Below are 23,373 nucleotides of genomic sequence, written 5' to 3'. Positions count from 1 at the left end.
CTGGCCAATCAGGACTGAGCTGGACATGCTCTGGAGCCCTCCCGCATCCCTCCCCAGCCCCAATTGTGCAGTGGTGGGGTCCCTCGGCCTGGCTTGTTCCCTCTCTCAATCTGGGACCCCTTGGGGAATGTTGGAGAGCCAGTTTTGGCCCGATCCCACTCAACGCAGGAGTTGCCCCCTGGTGGTCAGTGTGCTCCCACAGGGGGAGTGCTGGTCAGCCAGAAGCCGGGCTCACAGCTGATGAGTGCAGCAGTGGTGGTGGGAGCCTCTCCCACCTCCACAGAAGCACTAAGAATGTCCGACTGCTGGCTTAAGTCCACTTCCCATGGGGAGCAGGCCTAAGCTGGCATTTGGACATCCCCGAGGGCTCCCAGACTATGAGAGGGCACAGGCCAGGCTGAGGGAACCCTCCCCCCCCCCAAGTGCTGAATTTTGTGCACCAGGCCTCTAATATATATCCTATATAATAAAGAGCTAATACGCAAATGATCATCACTCCCTCATGCTGTCACGCCATGATGCCCTCAAACTGTCACAATCCATCACCAGGAGGCTGTGCGCAGTGGGCGTGCACAGGTGGGCAGGGCTGCATGCACAGCGAGGCATGCATGGGCGGGTGGGGACTTGATGCTGTATGCGTGGCGTGAAAGCAGGTCCCGGGGCTCTGCGTGGTGACACTGAGAGCCCCAGTGGCTCCGCACAGCAAGGCCTGCGGGCCCTGTGGTTCTGCACAGCGCAGAGGAGGCAGAGCCCAGCAGCTCTGGCCTACCTCTTTGGGTCAATTCATCGAGGAGCCCTGGATGGGTGGATGGGGCCTCCCTCTGCGGGCACGATCCATCATGGGGCTCCTGGACTGCGAGAGGGTGAAGGCTGGGCTGAGGGACCCCCCCACCCTGAGTGAATGAATTTCATGTACCGGGCCTCTAATTGTTTAATAAAATTGGTGAATTCCAGCAGAAGTGTCACTTCAGCAGAGAGCACCACAGCTGACTGAGGGAGCCAGCCAAGGAGAATTCTCAAATGAAAAGGGACTGAAATTATTTGGGGGGATTACTCATCATGAGATATTCAGAGACTAGGGTATTTTTGTAAAACAGATTATATATAATTTAGCTCTTGTAGGAAAACATTTATTTTTCTATAAGACATATTTCTAATGACATACTAGGGTTTGAGCATAAAGTATTGGCAGTGGACTTGGTTGTGAGTCTAGTTTACTCCAGCAGAGAGATTTCCTTAGATCTTGCATCAAATATAAATACAATGAGGCAAAACTTCACTTCTTTTGCACAGAAGTCCTTGGTATGGCGGAAATCCTGAAACAAGGTTAATGTAGTACGAACACTGAAGAACATTGAAAGAACACAAAATTTAGAGTGAGAATAACTGAATTTAGTTATCAGCTTTGTATTTTCCAGCCATAGGCCTTGTAATCCTTCAGATTTTCTGAATTTTTAGGCTCTAATTTTTCTAAAATGGTGATAACAATGAACTATATCACTGTGCCTAAAAAGATGTTATTATGCTCCATTTTGACAAAATATGTGAAAGTACTTAGGACACTATGAAGGCATATGAAGATATATGAGAGTGTAAGCATAAGTCATGAACAATTACCTATAATATGGTAAAATGAAAATAGAAATTTGAACTCTTCCTTTGTAAGCCTAGTGACAACTGTGGTGTCACATGGCTTGCCAAAATTCTTCTGTGAAGTCCCAACATGAAGTTAAAACAAAAATAAGTCTACTCTATTATATATGCCAGCAAGAAATTTTTCTACACTTGAGGTAGGGAAAGTAGACATGAGAAATGTGGATATGTTTTTCTCATACTGTCTTCAATAATGGAAAACAAGATGAAATAACTCTTTAATGAAATTTAAAAAGGCAAATCTAAATATCAAATGTGAGTTTTATCTCACTAAGTCATATTCTACTTGTGTGTGTGTGTGTGTGTGTGTGTGTGTGTGTGTGTGTGTGACAGGTATGAATGTGCATAATCGCACACTTTTATTCATAGATCTCTGTAATTTATTGTGATACTCATAATAAATTTCAAAATAGAAACAATTTCATTACCTTCAGAAGAAATATTTTAATCTCTTTCCTTTACTCCTGAGTTTTTCTTACATATTATCTGCTCACAATTCTATTATTTACCAGAAATTCAAAGATTTTTTCAAAACTCCAGCTAACTACACCTTTGTGCTCCTCAGCTCTACAATAGGTGGATTTAGCCAACATCTATGGTCAAGTCTACCACCATCCTTCATTCTCCAAATAATTCCAGTTTCCCATCACAGATAACTGGATTATCTAGTGAAAAGAAGAATAAGAAAATGAAGAAAAGAAACATTTACATGTTAGTTAATTGTGTTGTAATAACATTTAACCATATATAATGCAAAGAGTTAGTGATTATGAAGGCAATCTAAAAAACTATAGTGATGATAACTGTATTAATTTGGTTTCTTGGTTAAAAGTACTAGAAATTCAATTCTATCTTTGGCAGAATGAGAAAATTATGGGGTAAAAAGGCACCTCTTTTCATACCAGGAAGGGTAAAATCATTCATGTAGAGAGCCAAGATTCAACTGGCTTCCACTACAAAGTTGGTCTCTCTCTCTCTCTCTCTCTCTCTCTCTCTCTCTCTCTCTCTCTCTCCCTTTCTAGAAATTTATGTATGATTTTTCATGTCTATGTTTTGGCTGAATTTCTTGATACAGGTGGAGTATGTTTCCCTGCCTGTCAGAGAATATGTTTATCAATAATTGCTATGTTTCAATTTCTGTAACGCCTAATATGAAATAGAAGGAATTTACTAGTGTATGTTTTCAGTTTCTGAAATTAAAAAAAGGAGAAGAAAATAACAAAGAATATCTCTGATTAGCCATGCCCCTTGATATATCAATGGTGGTAAGAGGGGGAGAACTAAACAATCATGGCATTCTTTTGCAAACTCATGGGTAGAGTAAAAAGGGAAGCAGTTCCCCAATGAAACAATAATATTTCTGCCATTATCTCCACACCAAAGCGAAGTGAAAAAAATCACACAGTTATTAAAATGTGATTGTTTTAGTTGCTCTATTATATTTTCAGAAATGTCATTTATATAACCAGGATATTCTATTCTAAGGATGTAATGAGCATATGGAATTCTCATTTCTCTAAGGTACTGAAAGAAGTCAGTCAGATTAAAGGATGTATAATGGCCAATTATTTGTTTGCTAATTGTACTTTAGGGTATAACTTAGATGGTTCAGTATAATTATTATTCCTCAGAAAATAAAAGCACAATTAACATTATTTCTTTAGAAAAATTGTTTTTATATTTTATTTTCTACCTTTTTGTTGTTGTTTAAATCACTTAATGAAGGACTTTTTTTTCAATGAAATAACCATCCTGTGTTGGCGTATAAAACTACAGCAGATTCTGTTTATTAGATTTAAGGTCCTATTTTATTACAGTTATTAGTAAATTTGTAGCATAGACATACTTAAAGATTCATATAGGATTCATACTATATAAACATTAAGAAGTTATTTCCAATTAACTTTACTCTATAATTAGATATATACCAGTAGGGAAATATTTGCTAAATATTAAAAATATTCTTGAAGTTAGGACAAGCCAAGTAATGTTATAGAAAAAAGATGTTATTGCAATATTTTGAAACTATTCCCTTTAACAACAACAGCTGAACACATGGAGTTTTAATTGTCCTCCAGTGAGTATCCGAAGATTATTTTTAGCTTATTATGCATTTTAGATAGAGAACAGATCAATATTATACTGAAAAAAAAAACACTAATTCAAAAATACATATGTACCCCATGTCTATTGAAGCTGTTGGGGAGAAAAGGTCAGAGGTTCTTCGTGAGCCTTCTGGCCCTCAAATAACCAGCTTAAAATGGCCCAAAGAAGCCTGGTCAGCTTGGTTCAGTGGTTGAGCATTGACCTATGAATCAGGAGATCACGGTTTGATTCCAGATCAGGGCATATGCAGGGTTGTGGGTGTGGGGGGTGCAGGAGGGAACTGATTCTTTCTCATCATTGATTTTTTCTCTCTCTCTCCCTCTCCTTTCCTCTCTGAAATCATTAAAAATACGTTTTTAAAAAATATCCCAAAGAGGCACATTCTGGGATGACAACTGTTCCGTTCGCAGTATTATTTACAGTCACAAAGAATTTATAATTTTGACTGTTCGATTAATCTCCATAAATTTGTTTCTTCTTTTAGGTAGTGGGTTTTTACATCTTAGGGGAAATTCCACCTGTACTTGATGAGTCTTTTTCAAGATAAATATTAAAGTACTAGTGGCCTGGTGTAGGAATTCGTGCAGTAGTGGGGTCCCTCGGCCTGGCCTGTGGAATCGGGCCAAATCTGGCTCCCCGACATCCCCTGAGGGGTCCAGGATTGTGAGAGGGCAAAGGCCAGACCGAGGGACCCCGCTGGTGCACGATCAAAGCCGGGGAGAGGCATAGGAGGTTGGCCAGCCAGGGAGGGACTGTGGGAGTTTCACTCAGTCTCAATCAGCTGGACGCCAGTGGCAAGCTAACCTACAGGTCGGAGCAAGCATCTGCCCCCTGGTGGTCATTGCACATCATAGCGACTGGTCAACCGGTCAACTCTCTGCCCCCTGGTGGTCAGTGCATGTCATAGCAAGCAGTTGAGCGGCCTTAGCATATTATTAGCATATTACACTTTGATTGGTTGAATGGCTGACCTGTCAACCAGACACTTAGCATATTAGCCTTTTATTATATAGGATTCTCATTGATAGTCTAGTGCAGCTGTGGGCAAACTACGGCCCGCGGGCCGGATCCGGCCCGTTTGAAATGAATAAAACTAAAAAAAAAAAAAAAAAAAGACCGTACCCTTTTATGTAATGATGTTTACTTTGAATTCATATTACTTCACACAAACACTCCATCCATGCTTTTGTTCCGGCCCTCCGGTCCAGTTTAAGAACCCATTGTGGCCCTCGAGTCAAAAAGTTTGCCCACCCCTGATCTAGCCTCTGGTAATGAGAATATTAAACAGGAAGCTCTTTTCCCTTGATTGCAGATAAGCAAAATGTTTATTTTAATAGAATACCATTCCACTCTTCATTATCAGAAATGGAAAGTCTTATATATTCACCATGGATCCATGTTACAGTTTCCAGGGAAGTTTCTTTATTTAAAACAAGTAAGATTTAATTTTGACCAGAGAAGAGCACAGAGCAGAGGGGAAAATGGTGCTAAATCTTGGGGATTACAGAGACTCAAGTTTATAACCTTTCTAGGGATGGAGAGAAGAATCAGGTAAGAGTTGTGTTTTCCAGAAGCTATATTAACGTTCAAGACTCATAGATTTAAAAATTGTGACCTTAGCTTTACCAACATCACATATTTTCATGCCACCATATATTTAATGCCATTTGTTACTTATTTTTTAAGTAGACTTTCTTTTTCTAGAACAGTTTTGTGCTCGCAGCACAATTGAATAGAAAGGAAGAGAAAGTCCTGCCTTCACGCAAATACGCTGCACCCCAGAGGGGTACATTTGTTACAATTGCTGATCCGGTATCGATGCATCATTATCACAAAAAGTTGATAATTTAAATTAGGGTTCACTCTTGGTGTTTTATATTTTATGGGTTTTGACAAATGTATAATGACACATATCTACCATTACAGTATAATACAGGTTGTTTCACTGCCATAAAAATCCTCTATGACCTGCCTATTTATCCTTCCCTTCTCTTTAACCTCTGGCAACCATTGATTTTTTTAATTGTCTCCAAAATTTTGCCTTTTTTTTTTCAGAATATCATAGAGTTGGAATCATATAGTATGCAACCTTTTCAGGTTGGCTTCTTTGACTTAATAATGTGCACTTAAGTTTCCTCTATGTCTTTTCATGGCTTGATAGCTCATTTATTTTTAGTGCTTAATATTCTGAATGTAGCAAGTTTATTAATCTAAAGGACAACTTGGCCTCTTCCACATTTTGGCTATGATCAATAAAGTTGCTATAAACATGCATGCTATAAACAAGTTTTTGTATGGACTCAAGTTTTCAGCTTCTTTGGGTAATGACCAAGGAGTAAGGTTGCTGGATCATCGGTACGAACATGTTTAGTTTTGTAAGAAACTATCACACTGTCCTCCAAAGTGGCCATACCATTTTGCATTCACACTATTATTGAATGAGAGTTTCTCTTGTTCCACATTCTTGCTAGCATTTGGTTGTTCTAATAAGTGTATAGTGGTACCTCTGTTGTTTTACATATTACTATTACTATGCTCAAAGGATTAATAGCTTTCACTATCATGTATAAATCACGTTCCAAATGGAAGCCAACACCACAAGCAGAAACCTAATAAACTGAAAGAAAGGTATTAAGATAAGTTTAGTTAGTTCTAGTATGCATGAAGTACTTATAAAAATTTAGGAGTATTTGGTAAAATAGTACATTTACTTAAAAACACTACAGAAGAGACCAACTGAAATGAGTTCTGAAATCTAGGATGTAAGTTTGTGAATCTTTGAGTGTTAAGGGTAATGGTTACTGGAAGGTGTGTGATTTCTTCAAGGCATGTAAATTCAATGTTTTCCCTAAATATTCTAATAAACAAATAAAACACCTTCACACAATTCCAACATCAATAAAAAAATGTAGGCAAACTTTATTAATACTATACTTGCTAAGAAAGGAAACTATGAGAAGATAAAAAATACTGCTTTATATAAAAAATAGTGCTTTGTATTCTCAGGGCTTGTTATATTTTTTTAACATTTTTGTTGTTGTTGAAGGTCCATAAAGGAAACATCACATTTACACACTCCCATGTGTCCTATATTTTTTTAAAATCCCTATTTTACACTCTATGCTCTATGTAATAAAACCTATACGTGACCTCCTGAGTGCAGATATATAAATTTTAGATCCCTACAGCCTGGTTTCCCTTCCCTCATCTCTAAATAGTTTATGTCATTATTTCCATTCATGTTTAATTACTGTCTTTTTTTTCTGTAGATTGCTTTGGCTTTTTACTGTGTATAAACAAAGTTTACATAACATATTACTGATCTTCTACTACCAATATCATAAACCTCATTAAAACAAAGTCTCTAAAGATAGCTCACATATGTTTAGTAAATAAATGTCAGAATAATGCCAAGAATTGGATTATGAAACTTGCAGATTCATACAATTTATGGGAAATTATATTTAGCTATTTGACTTGATATTTATGGTCATATTAAAAATACACAACAAATATTCATGAACATTAAAAGTCATAAATAGTATACTTATAAATACTTCAGCAAGAAACAAAAGAATAGCCTGGCTGGTGTAGCTCAGTGGTTGAACGTGAACCTATGAACCAGGAGGTCACAGTTCAATTCCTGGTCAGGGCACATGTCTGGGTTGTGGGCTCAATCCCCAGTGTGTGGCATACAGGAGGCAGCCAATCAATGATTCTCTCTCATCATTGATGTTTCTTGCTCTCTCTCCCTCTTCCTTCTTCTCTGAAATCAATAAAAATATATTTAAAAAATATTTTTTAAGAAAGAAACAAAAGAATATTGATATACAATGTACCAAGAACTTACATATGATAGAAGTTTTATAATTTAATATTAACAACAACTTTGTGAGGACTATATTATCATTATAATTTTCCAATGGGAAGGCTCTAGCAAGAGTCTTAATGAATTGAAAACCTCTGTTTATATATTCAAAGATTATAAATTGAGTGTCAATCAACTAACATACAATTACTTGGAAATGATATGCTCTAATGTTTTATAAACAAACAATAGTTATAAATTTAGATTTTTGAATTAAATACTAACAATAAAAGTAAAGATTAAGGCTTTTTATATACCAACATTTTAGAAGGTATTACTGAGTCATTTAATAACTCCAAATTATTGGTCTTACATAAACATTTCCCTAATGGGCATACTTTCTATTTAAACATAGTTGAGGATTCTCTTTAAAGGAGAATTTCCAAATTACCTCTCACTGTCCTCTATTAAAACAGATATTTTGTAAAATAGACAAATCAGCCTTTCTCAATTTGTCAGCTGTAGGGGAGTTACATTGTTCAGAAGGAAATAAGATGGATATTCTAAATAAAATGTTTTTGGATGCCTTTCATGAGACATCAGTGGGCCTTTAAAGAGAGTTTATTGATTCTTCAGGCAGCACCCGAGGCAGCCCAAGATCTATTGTTCCGTCACTTTAAAAGCAGCAGCAGACGTGCCACTTCTCCTAGGAGATCTTTCTCTTAAGGCTTAAAAATTTTTACAAACCAATTGCATCTGTCATCTCCTGCGTGATCCACTGACTCCCACAGGCCATGTCTGAATGGTTAAAAGCTATATTTTTCCTCAAAGTGCTTGTTAGAACAAATGCATTTTTAGGGCCGAGACTCTGTAAATGAAAACTAAGCATTCAGACCTGTACACATCCATGACCAGGGGAGGCAGGCTGGGTGAGATTCTGTGAAGGGCACCCTAGACGCCTGGTCCTGGGTCACCTGGTGCAGCCTCTCAGAGCAACGACTCGTCCCTTTGTGGGGACTTCTAGGAAAGGGTAGCTCGTTGTTTCTTAAGGAAATACCTTTTGTTTGGGGGTAGAAAACTTTTACAAGAAGATTTTATGTTATACCAGAATGCAGCTTTCTCTAACTTTAATTTATTGTGACGATTACCATACTTAAAGATGGCTTTCAGGAAGATGTAAAATAAACATGTTTCTTTTATCTTTATATTTACCATACAGTCACTCACTCCTTGTCCCTCTCCTTGGGAAGTACTGGATTTTGCAGTGTTCCTTAAAGTGTTCAATTAAAAAATATATAGAACTCTAAAAAGAAGGGGTCAGTAAAAATTTTAAGTAGTTCTGGAACAATGTATAAATTAACTAAAATGCACAATCCTTTTTTTCCTCTAGGTTTTGGCTTGAATTTTTGTTGAAAATTTTATTAAGGATTTTTTTTTTTTGAAAACACAGAATTGTCATTTCTTTTCTCAAAAGGAAAGCATAGAAAATATATTTAGGTGTAGATACTGTATATGTTTTAGATTATCATACAGTTTTAATGTATATATTAGAAGTAGGCTTGTACTTATTGGCAAATGGAAATCTCAAAAATTATTACATATTGGAGTTATTTTCAGAGTCAGTTTTACCTGCTAATGTAGTTTTATCAGTTAAATATGAACCTCTGCTTTTAATGAGTAGGTATTCATATTCCTTGTGAATGCACCAATTATGAATCAAATTCCATTTCCAAAGCAGCAATTTTGGAGAATTATAGTAGTGATAAGAGCATGAACTCTAGAGGCAAATTATTTGATTTGCTTCCTTCTTTGTTGCTTCAACTCAAACACAAATATGCTTCTCTTTCAAGGGCCTGACTGTCATGCCTATTTAATTTGATGTGCGCATATGCTTGGATTAACGAGGGTAGACAACTAAACTGCCTCCACTGCTGAGACAGTTGGACCTTCCTATGTGCCTGGTACCAGATATAATACACAGTAACGTGTTGCAGAGAAACCAAATAAACAAGAGTAGAATCAAATGATACCTAAGCTCCAAAATTAGTGCACACAAGTCTTGGTACCAGAATTGGGACTGTATCTTAGAGATGTGACATAAAAAAGATGTCCTGTGTACCTACTATGGTGAGCATTTAGTCTTAGGAGGTACACCACTTGGACTTGAATTCCACTTCATGTGTCCAGTACTGAGGGCATCTTTCAGCTCTCCAGATAAATGATTCTACTCAAAACACAAAAGACAGTGTGATATTCCTCCAGTCTTGCTGGTACAAAACCACCTAAGTACTAAAAAACATTTAAAATTAATATTTCGATAACAAGATAGTAAGGGAATCCTCAGAGGCTGTAACTGGAAAGCTTAGATCTAGAAAAATCAGCAAGCTTTTGAAGATGGATGTTGCCTTGGGAGCTCTGCAATTGCTGCCGCCCCAGAGCTTCAGTTTTGAGGATCACATGTTAGTGACAAATATTAGAACATATACAGTGGAGTGGGGATAAGAGTTTCAGAATTAAGTCAGATCCTTAGAGGTTGAAATGAGAAAACAGACCTGTCTTTGGTGAAATATTAAGAAATTTTTGCCTTGGGTGGCTTCAAAAAAACAAAACAAAAACAAAAAATCTTTCCTGAGAATTTATAATGATTCTTTCTGGGTTAGGGGCTAAAAATAACACTAATTGATCCTGAAACTCACAACCAGAAATTATACTTTAAATTGATCCTCAAGTGCCTGGTAGAAGTATATGCAAATCTTCTCTGGAGAAAAAACACATTCAAACACAAGCCTCAGATAATCCCACAATAAGCTTCAGGGAATATGATTTCTCAAAACAAAACAGAAAAACACAAATGTATAAGACACACAAGGAAAGAAGTTAGACTGTTAGAGTCAACAGAAACAAATTATAGAAGTGGATATTCATAAACTGTTAATATTGAAAATGTTATCACAGAATACTAAATAAATATCCTAACTATATTTAAATGAATAAAATGTATCAAAATTATGACTAAGACGTAAGACTTTCAAAATGATGAAGTGAAACTGAAAAAGAACATTATAGCATTTCTAGAAAAATACATTAAACACAAAGACTAGGCTAAATAAAAAATTAGATTCAATAAAGAGAATGTTAACGCAATAAAAAATAAATCAGAAGAGAGATATCAAAAGTGCAGCACAAAAACATAGGAGATAAAATTATGAAGGGCATGCTAGGAGACATGTAGAATGGGGTGATAAGTCCTAACATTTATGCGTTCATCTACTTGAAGCCCAAAAGCAAATAGAATGAGAAAACACAGTGGAAATAATATCTAAAATTTTTCAGAATTAAGGGAAATGAAAATCCCAAAGTGGGTTAAATAAATCTTAAAAATTGCTGAGGAGGAGAAGTAAATGAATGTCCACAACCTAGACACATGAAACTGCAAAACACCGAAGAGATTATAAAAGCTGCCAGGGACAGCTTACCTTCATAGGCAAGGAAATTAAACTAACAACTGGCTTCTTAACAGCAATAATAATAGCAAAGAGATTATGAAATAGTGTTGTCAGAGTACTGAGAACGCCTGGCAACTGAGAATGGAGTATAGAGTGAAACCATCTTCTTGAATAAAGGTGACATAAAAATATGATCAGATTCATGTCATAAGCATTTCTCTTTTCAGCAAATTGTCATTTATACTAATTCTAATAAGATCGCAATAATTTGCTTTAATATGTTAAAGGTAACTTTGAAAAATTATATCAAAGAACAAATGTTCAAATAAACTCCCACAAACTTGGAGTTAAAGAAATGAGGGCCAATAAAATGAGACAAGGTGTGGTGAGTTAACCAGGTAACAAACATTTTCAGATACAAATTTAAGATATAATAGGTGAGGAAAATGATACTAGGAAAATAATTTATATCTGGGGGGGGGGATTGATCCTTACTGCATATCTTACAATAAATAAATTTAATTAAGGACTTAATTACATTTTACAGTTTTTTAAAAATATATAATAGGGATATCTTTAACATTAGAGTAGGTATGGATTTTGTCAACAAGACACAAAGATAATAAACTAAAGGAAAAAGTTACAATTTTATTGCATTAAAATTGAGAACATATATAGTTTTAAGTGTAGCATAAAGTGCTGAAACAAACCATGAGAGAGAAAATATTTCCCCCCTGCATATTACTGACAATTGATATATACTGTCCATTACAGGATGTTGGACAGTAGATTTTGTTATGAACTGAATGTTGTATCCTCCAAAACTCATGTTTTGAAATCCTAACCTCCAATGCAACAGAAGGGGGGGCCTATGAGAGAGGTGTGGGATTAGCGTCCTTACAAAAAGAAGCCAAAGAGAAATCTCTCTAGGCCGTGTGAGGATATAAGAAGATGTGAGTCTGCAGAGCAGAAAGAGTGCTCTCACTAGACACTGCATCTGCTAGTATCTTGATCACGGACTTCACAGCCTCCAGAACTATGGGAAATGGATGTTTTTTTTAATAAGACACACAGTCTCTTGTATTCTCTTATGGCAGTTCCAACTAACTGAGACCTTTTTATCTAAAAAATGTATACATACACACAAAATAATTATAGAACAATGAGTAAAAGAAAACAAATCATCAAAGAGGCAGAAAAAGCATTAAATTGTGAGTATATATACTCTAAGAATGGGATAGACACATCCTGGAAAATGAATACAAAATATAGACCTATTTCAAACAATTGTGGTGAAAAAACAAATCATAAAAGACTAGACAAGGTGGATTATTTATATAATGATGCAATACATAAAACTAAACAATGTTTTATTTAGAGATACATGCATGTAGCATATAATTATTAAGAAAATAAATACCAGAAAATTTAGAATAGTGAATGGTTAACTCCTCAGAAAGGAACAGCGGTCTCATTGGGAAGGGACATGCAAGGGAACTGAATGGCATTAATTATGTTTCAATTCTTCAGGTGGGTGGTACGTACATGTTTGCTGTTATCAAATATTATTATTTGTATTAAGACCATAAATATATTATGCATGTGCACTTATTTGTGTTTATGATATAAATACAATAGGAACACCCCCCCCCCCATAGGAAGCTATTTACCATAGCCATCTTTTTTTTTTTTAATATATTTTATTGATTTTTTACAGAGAGGAAGGGAGAGAGATAGAGAGTTAGAAACATCGATCAGCTGCCTCCTGCACATCTCCTACTGGGGATATGCCCGCAACCCAGGTACATGCCCTTGACCGGAATCGAACCTGGGACCTTTCAGTCCGCAGGCCGACGCTCCATCCACTGAGCCAAACCGGTTTCGGCTACCATAGCCATCTTAAAAAATTATTGATTGTTACTATTTAAACCACCATAACGGGGTCCAAAAACTAGAGTAAATAAATGAGGATGAGTTCAGATCAGTTCAACATTTTTTTTTTTTTTCTGTTCAACTGTATGCAAGGCTCAAAGTATTATCTGGTCAAATATGTGAAATGTTTAGGGAAATTAAATGCATTTTGGCATTTCATCAATAGTAGTATAGTCCTGCTTTAATTGATTTTAGCACCAAGCTAATTTCATGCCTGAGAAATAGACAAATTCAGGTTAAAACTTTAGCAATTCCCAATTAATTTCTGACTTATTAAATTTAGTATATGAAGTAGCAGGATAGAAGAAGGAACAATGTGAATGGTTAGACATCATTTACAGAGTGTGGGGAAAAGGCCAGAAACTATGTGACATCAATGATGAGAGGGGCTCGAAACTTAACGATATGATTTTAGAGATTTTCCCGCACTCAAGATATAGTGTATGTGGTTCTTAGAGAAGGAAAATTAAAGAGATTAAAGATGCAGTTTAGTGTGTGTGTGGGGGCGGGGGAGGGGGAATGAGACAAATAGTGGTTAACATCTAAAATGTAAAATAGTGTGAGCTAGCAGTTGGTTTTAGTTATACCATTTGATATGCCTCAGGTTAAGATCAACAAATTATAAATTCTGAAACCAAATTTTAAAATGTTAAGTTACTCACTGGTAAATGTCAGAGCTGTGCTGAAGTCATGGTTTGCTGCAGAGATTGTTGTCATTTAATGGTGCATATGATGCTTGGAAGCATAAAAATTTTAAAATGATTATTTTTAGTTAATTAAATATTTGCACTTTCTATTTTCCAAAAATATCTGTGGTGCCTTATCACTGTACATAAACTAAAATGAAATTGAAGAGTATATAAATATATCAGGGCCATATAAAAATACATATGGAATAGGAAGATAAGGCCAAAGAAAAAGTTGAGGAGAACATAATGAGTTTCTTCAGAAAATATTTCTCATCAGTAAATTTTATTCTCTTCCATTTTGCTGGTATGGTTTAAAGCAAAATTAAAACATAGACTATCTAGGGAGATAAACGGATTGAAACTTTAAAGAAAAACATTTGGTAAACTTTATTACCCTCATAGGATTACAGGCTCTACATATAACCCGTGGGTTAATGCTATCATTAAGACCCGACTTTTACTACTGCTCCAAATATATATTCATCTTACTAATACAAAGAACATAATGATATATATATGTAAAAGCCTAAGTGACTTTTATGACTGGACAACCGAATGACCAGATGATGGGCCAGTTGCTATAACACGCACTGATCACCAGGGCGCAGACACTCAACAAGGAGCTGCCCCCTGGTGGTCAGTGCACTCCCACAGCCAACCTCCCGTTGCAGGCCAACCTCCCACAGTTCCTCCCCATAGCCGGCCGTCCCAATTGGGGACTGGGCGAGATGGCCTAATTGGCCAGGAGGGGCCCCACCCATATATATACACACACATATACACACACATATATACACATATATACACATATATACACACATACTAGGGTACTGGGATTTTAGAGAAGCTAGAGCAGTGATATTTTCTTTTGGTAAAGTTTACTATGGAAATGCTTGGTTCTTATATTTAATGATGTAAGGCATTCTGAATATGACAACGCAAAATATTCATGTCCATGACCAGGGCTCAACTGTGTCTGAAATAAGTGTTTTTAAATGCAGATATTTGGCTTGGTGGATGTTACACATTTTTTTTCCTCCAAATTCTCTCTTAGCCAATACTGAGAAACTATTATTGAAATCAACTTTTTTTTTTTTTTTTTTTGGTAGTGGATTTTTGAGACCAATGTTTTAGTTCAACAATGAGTGGAGCTGCTACAGTTTATCAGAAAACAAAAATTAATGGATGCCTGTACTATATAGATGTGCCAACCTATTGTGTTGATGAGCAGAAAAATAATGTTTTTAAAGAAATCAGATGTTAAGGATTAAAAAGAAGAGGATTAGAAAAAAAAGAGACTGCTTAAAATAAATTTTATCTAGAAAATATTCTTACTTCATGGAAGATAAAAAGGATTCCAGTTCTATATCTGAAATGAGAACTATTTTCAGGCTTTAGAAGTAAAACATAGAACTATGGATAAGACTAGGATCATTTTGTAACTAAAGGTTCTGCAGTTTTGGCAAACTATGAATTGTAGAAATGATAAAAGAAGAGCAAGGGGACCCTTAGATCCAGCATAGTGCTTTCCCTAAATAGAGTAGGAAAAATGTGGGACCAATTACATATAGAAGTATGTTGAAATGTTAAAAAAAAAGAAAAGGAGCTTAACCCATTTTAAAGGTGCAGGAAATACCGGAGGGAAGTGGAATGAAAAGAATGAGGAAATTGAGTTTTATAGGTATAGAAAAAGAGCAAACAGGGATGTTTGACCCGTGACAAATGACTTGAAACCTGAATAATTAAAAAACTATGGAGAGGTCAGATTTGATGAGAGAGAGAGAGAGAGAGAGAGAGAGAGAGAGAGAGAGAGAGAGAACACATATCTTTCAGTAGGTCCATAGGTGACATTTCTGGGAAGCAGCCCCAAATAGTCAATGTTATATCTTATGTCCTCTTTCTATTGAAATCTTGAAGGGATAATTTAACTGGAAAACATACTTTAGAGAAAGGGGAAAATACTACTCAAAAGCAATAGAGGTCTATTAAATTAAAGTATAGATTTTAGGAATTACCATTAAGCAGCAAAGGGGAAAAAACAAAACCGAACACCAAAACAAACAAACAAACAAACAAATAAACACCCAACAAAAATAGAACTTAGAATCCTGCTAGAGTTGGTGAAATGTAGAGACAAGAGAAGATGATAATGGGGAGGGAATAACCATGAATTGTAAATGGGAAATTAAATGTTATAAATGTGTGACTACCCCACTTCTAAGAAGAAAAGAATGTTTCCTTTAATAGAGCACATTTAAGGCAGAACTGAATGCAAAGATCACAAGGGTAAGCAAAATTCTTCCAAAGTAAAATCAGGAGACGGTAAGGATATTTGGAAGACATTAAAGGTAAGGATATTTGGAAAACATTAAAGGGAAGAAGGCACTCAGTGGCCCTAACCGGTTTGGCTCAGTGGATAGAGCGTCAGCCTGCGGACTCAAGGGTCCCAGGTTCGATTCCGGTCAAGGGCATGTACATTGGTTGCGGGCACATACCCAGTAGGGAGTGTGCAGGAGGCAGCTGATGGATGTCTCTCTCTCGTTGATGTTTCTAACTCTCTATCCCTCTCCCTTCCTCTCTGTAAAAAAATCAATCTACTCTAAGAAAAGGAAAACATGCAAATCGACCGTACCTTCGCTATGCCTTAAGCCATGCCCACTAGACAATCAAAGCGACTATGTGCAAATTAACCCGACTAAGAAGGCAGCCGGCAGCCATGGAGCTGGAGCAAGCAGGAGGCTTGGTTGCCCTGGCAATGGAGGAAGCCAAGCTTCCTGCCTGCGGCGGTGGCTCTGAGCTCCACTCAAAGCAACAAAGTTTCAATTATAGAAGATAAATAAACCCCAGATACCAGCTTTCAGCCGGCCGTAGCCACAGAGCTGGAGTGAGCAGGAGGCGCTTCCCTCCCACCCACCCTGGCCAGCTCTGGGCTCCTCTCAAAGCTACAAAGTTTCAATTGTAGAAGGTAAATAAATCCCAGAATAAAAAAAAAAGAAAAAAGAAAAAAAGAGGAGAGGCTGGGAGCTTCCATTGCCAGGGGGCTTGGCCAGCCTGAAAACGGCCCTCAGCCCCTCACCCAGACTGGCCAGGCACCCCAGTAAACCCCCACCCTAAAGAGGGTGTGGCCAGCCTGAAAACAGCCATCAGCCCCTCATCCAGGCTGTCCAGGCACCCAGTGGGGACCCCCACCCTGAAGGGGGTGTGACCAGCCTGCAAACACCCATCAGCCGCTAACCCACGCTGGCCAGGCACCCCAGTGGGAACCCCACCCTGATCCGGGACACCCTTCAGGGCAAACCAGCCGGCCCCCACCCATGCACCAGGCCTCTATCCTATATAATAAAAGGGTAATATGCAAACTGACCCTAACAGCAGAACGACTGGGAATGACTGGTCACTATGACACACACTGACCACCAGGGGGCACACACTCAATGCAGGAGCTGCCCCCTGGTGGTCAGTGTGCTCCCACAGGGGGAGCTCTGCTCAGCCACAAGCCAGGCTGATGGCTGCCAGTATAGCAGTGGTGGTGGGAGCCTCTCCTGCCTCCTCAGCAGCACTAAGGATGTCCGACTGCAGCTTAGGCCTGCTCCCCGCTGGCAAGTGGACATCCCCCGAGGACTGCCAGGCTGCCAGAGGGATGTCTGACGGCCAGCTTAGGCCTGATCCCTCAGGGAGCGGGCCTAAGCCGGCAGGTGGACATCTTCCCAGGGATCCCAGACTGCAAGAGGGCATAGACCGGGCTGAGGGACCCCTCCAAGTGCACAAATTTTGTGCATCGGGCCTCTAGTAAAGTATATTTTTTTTAAAAAAAGAAGGCACTCAGTGAATCTGTGTTGAGTAAATGATTGAATATAACACTGCCTACCTTTACCAGTTTCCACTATAGTTCTTGATAAATCCAAATAATGCATCCATTAGATATTGTTTTTTTTAAGTAAAACAATTTTCCAGTGAGTTTCCAAAATTAAATTATATGCATGTCTTAATATTTGAAATCTCTATAGAGATTTTTTTTTAAAAAAAAAATCAGACTTTTGCCCTGACCGGTTTGGCTCAGTAGATAGAGCGTTGGCCTGCAGACTGATGGGTCCCAAGTTCGATTCTGGTCAAGGGCATGTACCTTGGTTGCTGGCACATCCCCAGTAGGGAGTGTGCAGGAAGCAGCTGAATCAATGTTTTTCTCTCATCGATGTTTCTATATCTCTATCCCTCTGCTTCTCCCTTCCTCTCTGTAAAAAAATCAATAAAATACATTTTTTTAAAAATCAGACTTTGGTGGTATAAGGGAGGGGTAGGTGGCAAAAGACTACAAATTGAAATTTTAAGCTATTTTTTATGATAATGCATGATGCTATTACCTTTATGAAGGGAAAACTTACTTCATGAATGTAACATTTTATTAGAATAAAGGATAATACTTCTTTTTTAAATACTGCATTGCCTTGGAGCATAAAACCAAGTTCTCCAAATTAGCTTCAGCTGATTTAGATAGAATATGAAAAGAAAGGAGGCCAGAGGAACAATTTCTTAAAATACTCATTTTAATGGTAAGAGATCATTTCTAATCACCTTGTTTTCAGGATGCTCAGGCTGCAGGTTTGTAAACCTGCAGAGAGTTTATATTGATATTCTGTACCTGAGTCCATGGTTTTAGCCATAGAGAAAAAGACTGAAAGAGGAAATACAAATTAAAACAAAAATGAAATGCCACTGCACACCTGTTAGAAGGCCAAAACCCAGAACACTGACAACACCAAGGGCTGGTGAGGAGTGGAGCCACAGCCACTCTCACTTATTGCTGGTGCAAATGCAAAATGGTACAGCCTCTTTGGAAGACAGTTTGGCAGCTTCTTATAAAACTAAACATCCTCTCATCATGTGATCCATATGATGCTTGGTATTTACTCAAAGGGGTTGAAAACGTATTTTCACACAAAACCTGCACATAGATGTTTACAGCAACTTTATTCATTAATTATCAAACCTTGATAGAAACCAAGATGTCCTTTAGGAGATGAGTGAATTAATACACTGTTGTACATCCAGATAATGGATTATTATTTGGGCCAAAAAAAGGAATGAACTGTCATAAAAAGACATGGAAGAATTTTAAGATATTTCTAAGAGAAATAACTCAATTCCTGAAGGCTACAGATTGTGGCATTCCAAGCATAGGACATTCTGGAAAAGGTCAAACTCTGGAGACCATAAAAATATCAGTGCTTACTCAGTGTTAGTGGGGAGGGAGTTATGAGTAAGTGGAGCACATAGGATTTTGGGACAGTGAAACTACTATATGTGGCACTATAATGGTGGGTACATGTCTTTAGGCATTTGTTCAAACCCCAAAATGTACAAAACTAAGAGAGAACTCTAATGTAATCTATGGGCTCTGGGTGATAATGATGTTTCAATGTAGGTTCATTCATTGTAACAAATGTGCCACTCTGATGGGGGAACTGTTTATAATTGGGGAGGCTCTGTGTGTGTCAGGGCAGAGATTATATGGGAAATCTCTATAGTTTCCATTCAATTTTTCTGTGAACCAAAAATTGTTAAAAGATATTTTTTTAAAAAAGATAATATATCAACAGTTATTTTAATCTAATATTTACTTTCCTTTTTTTCCTACAAAATGACAAGGAGTTGTTAAAAGATAAACTGGGCATACTAATAATTTTAAGAGTTTATTTGAAGCATAATCAGTTTAAATTGGGTAGTGCCAAACCAGATGTGGTTAGGAACACTCTACCAATAAGAAGAAGCCAGGGGAAAGACATAAATAAAGTACAGAAGCAAAGAAAGGAAATTATTTGATTAGCTGTAGCTTAAGCCTCATTGGCTGTTTGTGATTGGTTGTTCTGATTTCATAACCCTGAGGCATTTACAGGGTTAAATTTAGGATGCTATGACATCAAAACCACAACAGTCTACTGGCCTTCTTATTTAATTAATTTAAAAGAGTGTTAAGTGTAGACTCTACAAGGTGTAAGGCTAAATGATGGGGCTTAGTTAACTAAAAAACTATGTTAAAATATCAAACAAGAATCAAAGCACTCTCTCAGAACAGGCTTGGGTCTATCATTGTGATCTTTTGAAACAGAATGTGCTAGAAATGTTCCCATTAAAATAATTTTCAGGTACAAAGCACAATATATTCACACTGAAATAAATTCTCAGTGTATGTAATTAACATTTATAATTAAAATAACAATCTGAAGTAGCATAATTCTCGGATGAATCAGCTACCACAGCATGGAGCTCTTGGAGATGCTGATGGCAGAGACTGAAAAATTGCACAGTGGGACTGAGCATTGAATTCCATATGCCAACTGGGTCTTTCCTAACAGGTTTCACAGATAGGGTTTCACCCATTTGGATTGCATTGTATAATGCTTGTTTTTGTTTTTTGCTTTCTCTGACTCTTTCAGGTTGGGAGTATCGAAGTGGAGGGATGAGAGAAGTTGATTGGATCAAAGTTTCAGAGAAAAGAGGATGTCAGGGGAAAATAAAACAATGAAAGTAAATCTACACTAATAAAAGAGAAACATGGTAATTGGTGTACGGCCGCTACCCTTCCCATTGGCAAATCAGCGAGATATGCAAATTAACTGTCAGCCAAGACGGCTGCCGGCAGCCAGGCAGCTTGAAACTAACATGAGGCTTACTTGCTTCAGTGATGGAGGATCGTTGGAGGAAACCAACGTTCCCCGCCTGCAGCTGCAGGCCTCTGAGCAGGCAGTTGAAGAAACATTGTAACAAATACCGCTGGACTTCAGCCAGCAGATTCGCAACATTGTAAGCAAAGGCCAGAAACCTACTTTCAGTTGGGGAGGCAGGCCTAAGAGCTGGAGCCAAGCCTCTAGATAAAGGTGGCCCAGAATAAAAAAGAAAAAAGAAAAAAAGGAGCGGTTGGGAACTTCAGTCACCCCCAGCCTGAAAACAGCCCTCAGCCCCTCATCCAGACTGGCCAGGCATCCCAGTGGGGACCCCCACCCTGATCCAGGACACCCTTCAGGGCAAACCAGCCAGCCCCACCCATGCACCAGGCCTCTACCCTATATAGTAAAAGAGTAATATGCCTCCCGGCACCGGGATCAGTGTGACAGGGGGCAGCGCCCAAGCCCCCTGATCGCCCTGAGGCTCTGTGTGTGACAGGGGGCGGGGCCCCAACCCCCTGAGCAGCCCTGCTCTGTGCCTGATAGGGGGGAGCTCCCCAACCCCCCCCCCCCCACGGGCCCTGCTCTGTGTGTGATGGGGTAGAGCCATAACCTCCCCATCGGCCCTGCCCTGAGTGTGAGAGTGGCAGCGCCCCAACCCCCTGATCGGCCCTGCTCTGTGGGTGATAGAGGGTGGTGCCCCAACCCCCTGATGGGCCCTGCTCTGTGTGTGACGGGGGCAGCGCCCCAACCCCCTTATTGGCCCTGCTCTGTGCATGACAGGGGGTGGTGCCGCAACCTCCCCATCGACCCTGCCTTGAGTGTGACAGGGGACGGTGCCCCAACCCCCCAATTGGCCCTACCCTGAGCGTGACTGAGGGAGGCATCACAACCTCCCAATCTGCTCTGCTCTGTGCATGATGGGGCGGCGCCCCAGCTCCCCAATCAGCCCTGCTCTGAGCCGACCAGGGGCTGCACCTAGGGATTGGGCCTGCCCTCTGCCACCGGGAGCAGTCCTAAGCCAGCAGGTTGTTATCTCTCGAGGGGTCCCAGACTGTGAGAGGGCACAGGCCGGGCTGAGGGACCCCTCCCCCCCCCCCCGAGTGCACAAATTTTTGTGCACCGGGCCTCTAGTATATACATAATTATCTTAGAGTAAAACACAGTGCTAGAAGGAGTCAATTTCCAAATCATAAACTGGCCCTTGGTATTACAAACTTGCTCCTAATCCTTTTCTTGAATCACTTTCTTTATTTTTCCAAAGCACAATAAGGTGTTAAACTCTTTACATTTGTGACTTGTTCAATTTTATCTTATGACTAGAGTCCCGGTGCATGAAATTCATGCATGGGGGAGGGGGTGTCCTCAGCCCAGCCTGCACCCTCTCCCATTCTGGACTTCTTGGGAGATGTCTCACAATCTGGGACCACTGGCTCCTAACTGCTCACCTGCCTGCCTGCCTGATCACCTCTAACTGCCCACCTTGCTGGCCTGGTTGCCACTAACTGCCCCCCCCCCCCCACCGGCCTGGTCGCCCTTAATTGCCACCCTCCCCGCCTCGCCACCCTGCTGGCTTGGTTGTGCCTTACTTATCCCCACCAACCTGGTCGCTCCCAACTGCCCCCCTGCCAGCCTGGTCGCCCCTCATTACCTCTCCCTGCTGGCCTGGTTGCCCCCATCAGGTTTCCCCATGCAGCCTGTGCCTGGTTTTTTGATCGCCCCTCACTAAACCCCCTTCAAGTCGGGTCACCCCACACAACCTGTTCGGTCATCTGGTCAGTTGCAATGGTCACTTAGGCTTTTATATATATAGATTTTATATATTTTTATATCATGTTACTCAACTCATAGTAGTTCATGATTCATTCAATCTAGTCCCCAAATAAAATACCAAATTCATGATATTATATGAAAATATTCACATGCAATGGCATACACAGATACACATACACACATCTGCATACATATACACCCAACCATACTTTACATACATGCATGCACCCATACAAAATGTCTAAACTCAACAGAAATAGAGAATCTAGCATCTAATCTTTTTTTTTCTATCAGAATTTCTTTAATAAAATCAGTAACCAAAAATTAATTTTCAAACTATAATTTTGACTTTGTTTAAATTGCACTTTTCATACATTGGTACCATCTTAAATAATAATTGTGTACTAACTATATGGGGGGGAAGAAAATTCAAGCTATAAAGAAAGAAAATATTGTTACCTTTTATTATGTTATAATATGCATGCTGTTGGTATTTGCTATGTATAAAGAAGTTTGAAATTTTAGATAAATTTTTCCTTCCTTTTTATTTTCTCAGAAGAGCTGTCTGTAGTGGAGTTTATAGAGTCTGGAGTAGATTTATGTGATTAGCTTGGTTGCCAGCCATCTTTCCCATCGGTCAAGCCAATTAAAGGATAACTAAGGGCGACAGGGCTCCCAGCAGTGGCATATGGCACAATGGCACCAAAGCTCACTAGAGAGGGACAGCAAAGTCGCATGGATTATATCTTTGAAATGAAACAAAATGGAATGCTGAACACGTTCAACTCAAATCTGCCCGCCCCCCGCCCCCAGTTGTTTTGTTTTCAGTACGTGTGCTTTATTCTGTACTCTTTTTATGTCAAGTGCATCCTGTGAAGGAAGGGAAGAGGAGGAGATATGAACACTGTTTTCGGTCACTGTGTTATTTGCCACATTTACCTAGAATTTCCTTGCTCCCTGAGTTGGTTGTAGCTGCTCACAAGGGATTCAACTTCGTTGGCATCACATTTGCCCAGTGGACTACAAAGTCAGTTTCCTAACTCAGAAATCTGGGATCTTAGCCTTAGGAAACAGGCAGACATTCAATCAGAATAGCCTGAAAATTAGGCAAAAATTTTGAATGAAGTGTAAGTAGGATATATGAAAAAAAGTAGTTGGATGGAATGTTAGAGTCTATTCAGTAGTGATCATAAGTAAAATGACTATCTTCCAAATTTTCCTCTATAAATTTTGGGTAAAGAGGACAAAAATTTTAGCAAAAAGAACAAGAAATGGAGGTATGGAGTTAATCTCAATATAACCAA

Source organism: Myotis nattereri (genome assembly GCF_964212035.1).
Source record: "Myotis nattereri genome assembly, chromosome: 6".
NCBI classification, from domain to species: Eukaryota; Metazoa; Chordata; class Mammalia; order Chiroptera; family Vespertilionidae; genus Myotis; species Myotis nattereri.
Note: the sequence above shows the minus strand (reverse complement) of the source record.